Source organism: Schistocerca gregaria, chromosome 1, assembly GCF_023897955.1.
Source record: "Schistocerca gregaria isolate iqSchGreg1 chromosome 1, iqSchGreg1.2, whole genome shotgun sequence".
NCBI lineage: Eukaryota > Metazoa > Arthropoda > Insecta > Orthoptera > Acrididae > Schistocerca > Schistocerca gregaria.
Window position 1 is genome coordinate 850527055 of NC_064920.1, and position 11105 is coordinate 850538159.

The window sequence follows — 11105 nt, forward strand, 5'->3', positions numbered from 1 at the left end:
CAGTTACGTGGTTTCTCATTAATGAATGAAATTCGAGACGAAATTCGACAACGAGGTCATTAGAGACGGAGCACAAGCTCGAATTAGGGAAGGATTGGAAAGGAAATCGGCTGTGCCCTTTCAAAGGAACCATCGCGGCATTTGCTGAAACTATTTAGGGAAATCAGGGAAAACCTAAATCAAGGTGGCCGATGACGGGTTTGAACCGTCGTCCTCCAGAATTTGAGTCCAGTGTGCTAACCATTGCGCCACCCCGATCGGTGAAATTCGAGAGAACATGCGTCGAGACATTAGAAGAGAAGAAACTACGATGGTTTGAATCCTTAATCCAGTCACAGTATTAACTAATCTGAGATCGGTTTTCGTTCAGGCGTATGTGTCGCTTGTGGCGACCATAAAGTTGTATAACTCGAAAAATAAATAATTATCTGGATCATGACTTTTTATTGAACAGATTTAGTACCACTTATATTGTCGTAGCTATACCACTATCCCTGTAACTTAGTTGTTGCCGCAATTATGATAACAATTTACGTATCACCAACGCTTTCAGGCGTAGCAGTTTAGTTACAGCTTCGTTCATTGGAATCACCGCATAAGGAGATCCACAATGTTACACAGTGTCATGGACTGAAACTAACAAATGTGTTACTTGGTGATCTCGAGTATAGTATGGCAGCTATCAAGGAAACCAGTTGGAAAGTTTAACAGAGCTTTACTAGACTTGCCACGAAATAGGCAGAAGGAATTGATAACATTCCTTTCGAATTTCTTAAGTCATTAGGTGATATGGCAGCCAAGCTACTATTCGAGTTGGTGTGTAGAATCTATGAGCCTGGAGATACCACCAGACTTTCGGATGAGAGCAAAGGTAGATATATGCGAGAACTATTACATAATCAGCTTGAGTGGGTATGCATTCAACTTGCTGTCAAGTACAATAAGCAGAAGAATAGGAAAGAAATACAATAGACCGAATAATAGGAAAGGATCTATCAAATGACGATAAGTTAGGCTTTTGTAAAAGTAAGAGCCTGTGAGAGTCTGTTTTGTAGTTGTGGTTGATAAATGCAAGCAAGACTTAACAAAAACATAGAGATTTTCATAGGATTTGTCGACGCTTAGAAAGCATTCGACACTGTAAAATGATCCAAGAAGTTCGAAAATCTGCGAAGAATAGGAGCAATCCATAACGAAAGACGAATAATAGACAATATTTACAAGAGTCAAAATGGTACAATATTACTGGAAGACCAAGAACTAAGACTATGATTCATAAGGGCTTAAGACAGGCACATACTGTCTTTCAGTATTTGTGTTCCACCTCCACACCGAGGAAGTAATGACGAAAATAAACTAAAGGTTTAAGAATGGGAAAAAATTCTACTGAAAGGATATCAGTGGTAAAATCTACTGATAACATTGTTATACTCAGTAAAAATAAGAATTACAGAACGCGTCGATTGAATGGAACGAATGGCCTAATGAATAGAGAATATAATGTAGATTGAGAGTAAACCGAAGACAGAAGAAAGTAATCGGTAAAAAAATTAAATTGGTGAGAACGTAACATAAGAATGGGGACCACAAAGTATATGAAGTTAAGGAATTCCGCTACCTTGCAAACAGTGTAACACATTACGTACGAAAGCAATCAGAGCATAAAAAGCGGTTTATCAGAGGAATAATAGCATTCCTGGCTAAACGAAATTATGAAACGGGCCTTAATCTGATGAAGATTGATTCTGAGAAAGTCTGTTAGGAGCGCAATGTTGTGAATTGTGGAATGTGAGAAAGAAGGAAAAGAAGAGAATCGCATCATTTTTGGTGCGGTGCTAAAGAAGTGTGTTGAAAATTACGTAGACTGATGCTAGAGGGAGCTGAGGTAGAAGTTGTATGCTGTATGTAAGGGTGCTTCCAGTAACACTTGTACTTTGGCGAGATGAGCAGTAGTAGTCTAGCCACCTTTGCTTTCGGTGTGGTGTGGAACTGGGTATGAACAGAAGCTGAAGCAAGTTAATAGCCTTTCAAGATTTTAGGCCTTTCCTGTCCCGTAACATTACCTATTCCCTTCAGTATCACCCACAGATACGGCAGTATGTTGAGTGACGAAACTGCAAGTGCATGAACGTGAAATTCGATTAGATTTAATGAAAGTCACTTAGATTTAACAATTCACTTGCGGGACATGGTTTCTGCTCAATTACTTTACTCAAATGCACTTTTATTGTCAATTGCATAAAGACGAATCACTGTGGATACAGTTTTATGCAACGTACTGTGGTGTTTTGAAAAGGAAGTCTTATTTGTTAAGAGAGAGTTATGAAAAGGTGAGTTCTTCGGAATACTATGTATTAAACTGTGTTACAACTCAAAATAAAATGTGATGTATAAGAGTAGAAAATCATAGCTTATCATACCGCATCGTTTTTCGAGTTACTGGGAAAGTTAATTCGGGTGGAATGATATACTAGCGGCAGCCAAAAAGTTCTCGGAATTTCATTGTATCTGTTTTGCAGCCCTGGTATTAGTCTGAATTAATTGCTCTGATTTAAATAATTATTCTTGATTACTATGGAATAATTCGATAAATTTTTTTGCTTACTTCATTTATTTACATGTGTGTGCGTGGTGATCGGTTGGCACGATGTCGCATTTCGAGCAAACGGTGCACATCAAATTCATGTGCAACTGGGAAAATCTGTTGCAGAACCTTAAAAACATTTTACGGGGACGCTGCTTTACGAAAAACAGCCGTTTCCGAGTGGTTTTCAACATTTCCGTGTGGATAAAAACCTCTGGAAGACGGAAACCGCAGTGGAAGACGATCGACCTCCAGAGACGAAGATATGATACAGAAAGTGAAACAGCTAATCAGTTCAAACCGGCGACTGACGCTCGACTAGTTGAAGCAAGAATTACAGATCTCTTATTGAGCCATTCATACAGTCATGTCACATGATTTTAAGGTGAAATGTTTCAGTTTAATGTTTGTCCCTTGGATGCTGATGCCGGATGAAATGGAAACGCGTTTGTTGACTGCGGCTGGATGTTTTGAGAAAACCACAGAGGACACTATGCTGCTTGAGGCAATCGTTATTGGTGATGGGACCTGATTGTAGGTGTACGGAAGCAGAGCATAAAGGGTAGTCATCGTAATGGTACGCAACGACACATCTTTTATCAAAGAAAGCTGCTCGCATTAGCCGCGCGGTCTAGGGCGCCTTGTCACGGTCGGTGCGGCTTCCCACGTTGGATGTTCGAGTCCTCCCTCTGGCATGCGTTTGTTTATTGTCCATAGCATAAGTTAGTTTAAGTAAGGTTAAGTAGTGCGTAGGCTTAAGGACCGATGACCTCAGCAGTTTGGTCCCATAACACCTTACCACAAATTTCCAAAGTCAAAGAAAGCACGTCATGTGAGACCCGAAACAATAGTAAAGCTTTTCCGATAACGAGCACCATGAATTTGTTACCTGCTGTACAAACTGTAACCCCAAAATCTACGTGCAAGTTTTTAAACGACTGAGGGAAGCAATCCGAAGAAAACAGGTGGCGAAATGGAAAGGGGAATGGACACAGAATTACAACAAAGCTCCCTCCCGTACATCGCTTGTTGTGGGAACATGGCTCGCAGAAACGAACATTCTACTGCTCTGCTACCCTCCCTGCTCACCAGACTTTGCACCGGCAAATTTCTGACTCTTCCTCAGGATCAAAAACTGCCTCAACTGTAACCATTTTACCAACGTAAAAGACATAAAAATTATCGCAACGGCTAAACTTCGGAAGATACCAAAGTAGAGCTTTCATCTTTTGTTCCAATAATCGCAGAAGCCCTGGAGTGAGCATGTGTGTGTACGTGTGCTGAGGATCGCTATCTTCAAGACGATTAATTATATATGTACCTGTATTGTGGTAATAAAAAATTACAACGAAATTCCGAGAATATTTTGACTGCCCCTTGTATAATTCCATTGATATCATTAAGGAAATATACAGACTGATTCATTTTGTTCTGCATACTAAAGCTGGCTCTGCGTTGTATATTTAACAGGTGCTTTTATCATTTTTGTTGCATGTTAGACATGATTGACACTGTCTAATTATATTACAAGAGTATTTCGACATTATTTTGCTTCAACTCACCTGGTTTGAATTAATTGTTGTGTGCTATTTTAGTTAAATTCTACGCCGGATTTGCTAACATCTGGCCGGCCGCGGTGGTCTCGCGGTTCTAGGCGCGCAGTCCGGAACCGTGCGACTGCTACGGTCGCAGGTTCGAATCCTGCCTCGGGCATGGATGTGTGTGATGTCCTTAGGTTAGTTAGGTTTAAGTAGTTCTAAGTTCTAGGGGACTAATGACCACAGCAGTTGAGTCCCATAGTGCTCAGAGCCATTTTGCTAACATCTGTTCAAAAGAATCTTGACGTTCCAGATACTCTGTTCTGATCCCCAAATTATAAAACAATATTTGAAACGTAATTCAAAGCCGGACGTGAAACATAAACACACATATCTTGGTTTTCGTCACTCGATGAGATTATAACGGTGGTGAACACTGAGACCTGGTAGTCAAGGAAGGTACGATTCGGTTACGATTGTGGACGGGGCCCGAAACAGTTTCTATTGGTTTGCTTTAGCAATTTCTCACATTTATTTTGAGACAATAATTCCAGACTCAGCAATAAATAACAATATTTCACGTTAATAATAGGAAAGAAACAACTATCTAATTAATAGTACCTTTAGTAAATTACAATTTACCAAATGAGCGGGACTGATGACCTTAGCTGTTTAGTCCCCCTTAAACATCCCCCAACCAAATGAGCATAAAATACTGACACAGTAAATAATATTTGAAATCAAGGCAATGCGGTCGCAATCAGAATTTTAAGGCAAGTAATCACAGTTACGGCTGAAGGCATTTAACGCCAAAAAAGGCAATTATTAAAAAATTAAACTGACATACTATTAAACAGCAATGAAATAGCAAAAGTTAATTTAAAAGACAGGCAGATGATCACCAAACATGTGAGACAAATGATGATAACTTGATAATACAATAGTAAAACAACAACACAATAATAAAACACAATGGCCTGTCACAGACAGTGCTCCAGGAATTGGCCTCTGAGCAGGTCAGGCCAAAAACACTTCCACGAGTAATGAGAAAGGCAGCCAAGAGTTGAATTCACACCACAAGATGGTAACTCAGACTAGTGGCAGTTTAACGAGTGACTAATGGTAACCTTGGTGAGGCTACCTGACGTCCAATAAACCAAATGCAAAGATGTAAAAATACCCCAAAAGCAGAACCAGCGGTCTGGATTCCGCCGTCAGAATACTATGCTTAGAGCGCCCGGAGCAAGAAAGGAATCACTACTACGAAGGTACAAGAATCGCCAACCAACCTACAATCAAGGAAGCTGTCAAACTTACACGCCTCGCCGGACAGCGACGGCAAGGCGAGGAAACGTACACTGCCGTTACATACACTGATCCCCAGGGCAGGTAACTGGGGCGTTATCGCCCACCAGGCAGGAAAATACCGCTGGTTGAACGTAACAATCGTAACAAGCTAAAGTCAGTAAATAGTAATTAGATGCCCACGGAAGCTAATCAGATCCGCCATCCCCAAGCACTCCACTCGTTGCTCTTCGCTCGGCGATACTACGAGCAGCAAGACGAACTCAAGTCACTGAAGAATCGCGAGATTTCACAATGGTGGTTTGTCTACTCGAATTGAAATGCATTCAACTTAAAACTTCCAGGATCAGGTTTCGACGAGGTCGAGCACCCTAATGACCACAGCCCTTCGATCCAGCAGTCCATGCACGCCGCCAGCGATCCTGGGGTGTTCTGGCTCTACGTGGACCTGGCGCCTCCTGCATCCCCAACCGAACTGGTCACTCACACAACACGGAAGAACGACAACGTCACCCCAAAGATAGGGCCACAGTTACTACATATCAATAACGCCGCTTCTGTCACTAGCGGATAGGCAATGCTTGAGAAACCAAATGGCGCCAGCCAATACACGTAGAAGACAAATAACCGCAACCATGTCAACTAAATGATACAGTCTGGCCTCCAACAGAGGACGGAAACCTACAACACCATCAGCGCAAGCCGGAGCAAGGATCAAACACAGTTAAACTCAGCATTCGGTTAAAATCTCTCTGGTCTTCCCCGAGTGCACACTGAAAATTAATTTGCATCAATATTTTACGCTTGGAAGTTATGAGTACCGGTTTTCGGTATTTAACATTGTGTCTTAGTACTATAAAGATGATGTAATGGAATGTAGTTGAATTAAATCAAGTGATCGTAAGGGATTTAAATAAGAAAATGAGACACAAATAGCAGTAGATGAGTTCTGATACTTGGGCAACGTATTAACTATGGGCGAAGTAGACACGTTACAAAATGCAGACTTGCAATAGCAATAAAAGTCTACCTCACACCCTGAGAAATCAAGGAACAGTCTGTTTGGCAAAGACGTTTTCAGGGAGGATGTTGGGGTGAAAATGTTGGAGGGAGCCACGGCCTGGATACAAAGAGCAGGTTCAAACGGATGTAGGTTGTAGTAGTCAATAGATGAAGAGGACAGGACTGACTAAAGCAGGGATCTGCATCAGACGAGTCTTCGGACTGAAAGCCACAAGAGCTACATGTGTAATCGTTTCTCTGTACAAGTCAATTTTGTAAATTTAATATATATCTCACAAAAAATCTGTAATATTTAAAAGAATGAAAAAACGTTAACGGTATACATTAAGTAAAAATGCTGAATGTTTACATTTATGTAAGCCAGTTTTATTGAAATGAAGACTACCAATTGACTACCACATGACTGAAGATATACTTTCGTAGATGGGCACTGTATGGACTGATAATGGTAACATAAAATAAGCATGTGACTTGAGGAGCGCAAGCGTAGCACCACATTTGAAGTATAACTTTAAAGATGGACGTTAGTAATATAGTGAACCATTACCAGAAAAAAGAATCAGTTGCAAGGACGTATGCCCTACCATGAGATATAACGTACGAAGGGAGTTATATGAGTAACGCAATATCTTTTTTTCTGAAAGTACACTCATGCTCATAAATTAAGGTTAATTGCAGAATGTGGTGCCACACAACGTGGCACTACATAAAACTGGCGCTAATAGCAAAGGTACATAGGAAACACATAGGACACAGATCTGTAAGTCCATGGTATTGGTGATAAGTTGATAAAACCGCCCCGAAACACCTGTGAAGCAAACGCTTATGTTTCCTGCGCATGTACCCTGACGTGAATATGGGATATTATCAGCATGCACACGTACATAGACCGCACAACGGGTTGCAATACTCTGGATCAGGTTGCCCAGCAGCTGCTGGAGTATAGTCTCTTGCACCAGTGCCTGTCGGAGCTCCTGAAGTGTCCTACGGGTTTGAAGACGTGCAGCAATACGTCGATCGAGAGAATCCCAAACGTGGTCGATGGGGCTTAGGTCTGGAGAATAGGCAGGCCACTCCATTCGCCTGGTATCTTCTGTTTCAAGGTAGTCTCCACGATGGTAGCTCGGTGGGGCCGTGCGTTATCATCCATCAGGTGGAAGGTGGGACCCACTGCAGCTCTGAAAAGGCGGACTTACTGGTGCAACATGACATCCAGATACACCTGACTTGTTACAGTTCCTCTGTCAAAGACATAGAGGGATGTCCGTCCACCAATCATAATACCACCCCACACCATCAAACCACGACCTCCACACAAGTCCCTTTCAAGGAAATTAAGGGGTTGCTACCTGATTCCTGGTTCACGCTAGATGAAAACCAGGCGAGAATCACTGTTCAGACTACACCTGGATTCGTCCGTGAATATAACCTGGGACCAGTTTTCCAAAGACCATGTACTGTGTTCTTGACACCAGGCTTTACGGACTCTCCTGTGACCAGGGGTCAGTGGAATGCACCTTGCAGGTCTCCGGGCGAATAAACCATGTCTGTTCAGTCGTCTATAGACTGTGTGTCTGGAATCAACTGTTCTAGTGGCTGCTGTAAGGTCCCGAGAAAGGCTACCGAGCAAGGACTCTGTGGCCGTCTGCGGGGACTGATGGTGAAATATCGATCTTCTTGTGGTGTTGTACGCCGTGGACGTCCCTTACTGCAGCGCCTGGAGACTTTTGCTGTCTGCAGGAATCGTTGTCATAATCGTGAGATCACACCTTGTGGCACACGGAAGGCCCGTGCTACGACCTGCTGTGTTTGACCAGCCTTCAGTGTAGCCCTCATAACGTCATCAATATGTGTTCTTTGAGCCATTTTCAACACACAGTCACCATGAGCACGTTTGAAAACGTCTGCACACTTACTCGCTGCTCCATACTTCTATATGCACCAACACACCTCTGCGAATATGGACTTCTGCGAACGACACCGTGCGACGACAGCAGGTCAAATGCACAGCATGGTGCAGGCATATTATTCTCCACTCTTTCGGCTACAAAATCTTATTTTTCAAGAATAAGCTCCTTTCAATGCGACAGCGTTACGCCACCTAACCGATAGAGCCCGTGGGCCAGCATGGTACCACTACACTGGTTGACGTCTGAGTCAACTTCTTACTGCATGAATAACCTCCACATCATCCATGGACTGCTTTCCGCGGAGTGCATCATTCATTAGGTGAAACAAATGGAAGTCGGAAGGTGCAAGATCCGGGCTGTAGGGTGGATGAGGAAGAACAGTCCAATTATGTTCTGTGAGTTCGTCTCGGGTGCACAGACTTGTGTGAGGCCTTTCGTTGTCATGAAGAAGCAGAAGTTCGTTTGCACTTTTGTGGCGACGTACATGCTGAACGTGTTTTTTTAATTTCGAGAGGGTAGCACAATACACTTCAGAGTTGATCGTGCACCAATAGGGAGGACACCAAATAGGATAACCGCCGGCCATTGTGGCCGAGAGGTTCTAGACGCTTCAGTCTGGAACCGTACGACCGCTACGGTCGCAGGTTCGAATCCTGCCTCGGGCATGGATGTGTGTGATGTCCTTAGGTTAGTTAGATTTAAGCAGTTTTAAGTTCTAGGGGCTGATGACCTCAGATATTAAGTCCCATAGGCTTAGAACCATTTGAATTTGAAGGAGGAGAACATCTTCACAGTCCCAGAAGTGCGCCGCTGTGACTACACCGGCCGAGGGTTCGACTTGGAACTTTTTTTTTCGGAGGAGAGGTGGGCCAACGCCACTACAGGGATTGCCGTTTTGTTTCATCTTCTTCGTTTCTCTCTCTGGTCTTCTGTCGGGCCTGACAATCCCAACTGGCGCACACCTTCGAGTATTGGTGGACGAGTGTCTCACCACTACCAACAGAGACGTCTAGTTGTGCAACCAGGTGTTTGTGATCTGTTCATCTCCTCCAATGAGACTGTTCGTGAGTATCAATATTGCAGGAGTCACAGCCGTGTGCGGCAGGTTTGTGCGACCTTGTCGCGTATGACTGTATGAGATGCTCTGGTTTTAAGCCAAAAGAAGCTCACTGCTTCTAACGCACCTCCGTTGCAGACGCCCTTTTGAAGGCGGTGTATAGAGCTACACACGTCAGAACTTCGTGAGACTACACGGGCTGAAGCGAGAATATTCCACGAATTTTTCAACCGTAGTGGGCCGAGAAAAACTGTATTGCATTACGTATTGGACGCCCCTCGTATTTTGTGAATGAGTTTGCATCACATGGAGTAGAATAATTGTAGGTAGTAAATAATAACTGAAAATTTAACACAGTTTACTAGCACCGTTGGCGTAAGAGAGAATAATGAAACCAATGAACAGCTGAGAGTGGCTGGAAACGATTGGAGTAATTAATTGATAAAGGGGGAGAAATAAGTATGTTTATACTAGTGTGAAATAAACTAGTTATCGAAGAGCACGTCGCCATACCTGTGAACACTGTGGCTTTGTGAGGTTCGGCAGCGCTCAGAGATCGGAACGACGCCGCGGGGCGGATATTAGGACCCGTTCAGCCGGGTGCTTCCTGCTGCCAATGCCGTTAGTCAACCTGTAACAGGGCCTGCCTGCTGAGTATCTACGCTCCGAGCGCTGCAGCGCACAGTGATCGACTGATGCAGCTTCACAAGCAGCAATCGACAATTCGCTTCGATAGTTCACGTAAGGGCAACTTTTTTTCGATTATTCAACATTTCTTGATTATTGGAGAATAACGTGGCGCTGTGGTCAGTTCTACCGATCTCTACTATGAAGAAACGCGCTTTAAATTCCCCTTCGGCACTGTTGATTTATGGTTCCGATGCTTTCTGTAAACCAACTGGGGCTGATGCAAGTACGGTTGCTTCAATAAGGCGCAGTCTAATGCAGTGAAATAGTTTTACTATTGACGGGAAATGTAACTCTACCCGTTGCTCACGGTTTTTACCAAAAATCCCGTAACGAAACTGAACAAGTGAAATGAAGCTTTCCGTCATTTTCTTTGTATGTGGAGGGAATATAAACCTTTAAAATCCTCCATTTGCCTCAGCTCAATCGAGTAATAAAATACAAGCAAAATGTATGTTCAAATGAAAGTTTCAAGTGAAAGACGAAAGTGTTCGATTTTTGGATCACGGCTTAGAAATCCTTTTTCAGCATGTAAGTGTACTTATAAATGTACCTTAATCATAAATATATCTCAGCAACCTTTTTTCTCGAAAGTTTGATCTAATTCATTAATTGTTTTTTTTACTTTCATCTCAGAATATAAAAGCTAACGTACTGACTGACTAAATGACCCATCGTGACCCAACCCAAGCCAACCGCTAAGGATAGAAACTCGAAATTTGAAGAGGATGTTAATCTTATATTGTACGCATCGTTTAAGAAGGGATTATTTGAAACTCCATCTACCAGACATTTGGTTTCTTCGTCAGAAATAAAGAAATTTGTGTTTCAGCATTTTTGGAAATTTAATCTCTATAGGCTTGAAATAGTGGGTGAAATCTTTTATCCTATTTTTTTAAACCTATCATTTTTCGATAAATTATTAAAAAAGTTCATGTGTCAGTTTCTTTGGAAATTCAACCCCCCTGGGCATGAAATAGGAATTAAAAATTTTGCTGAAA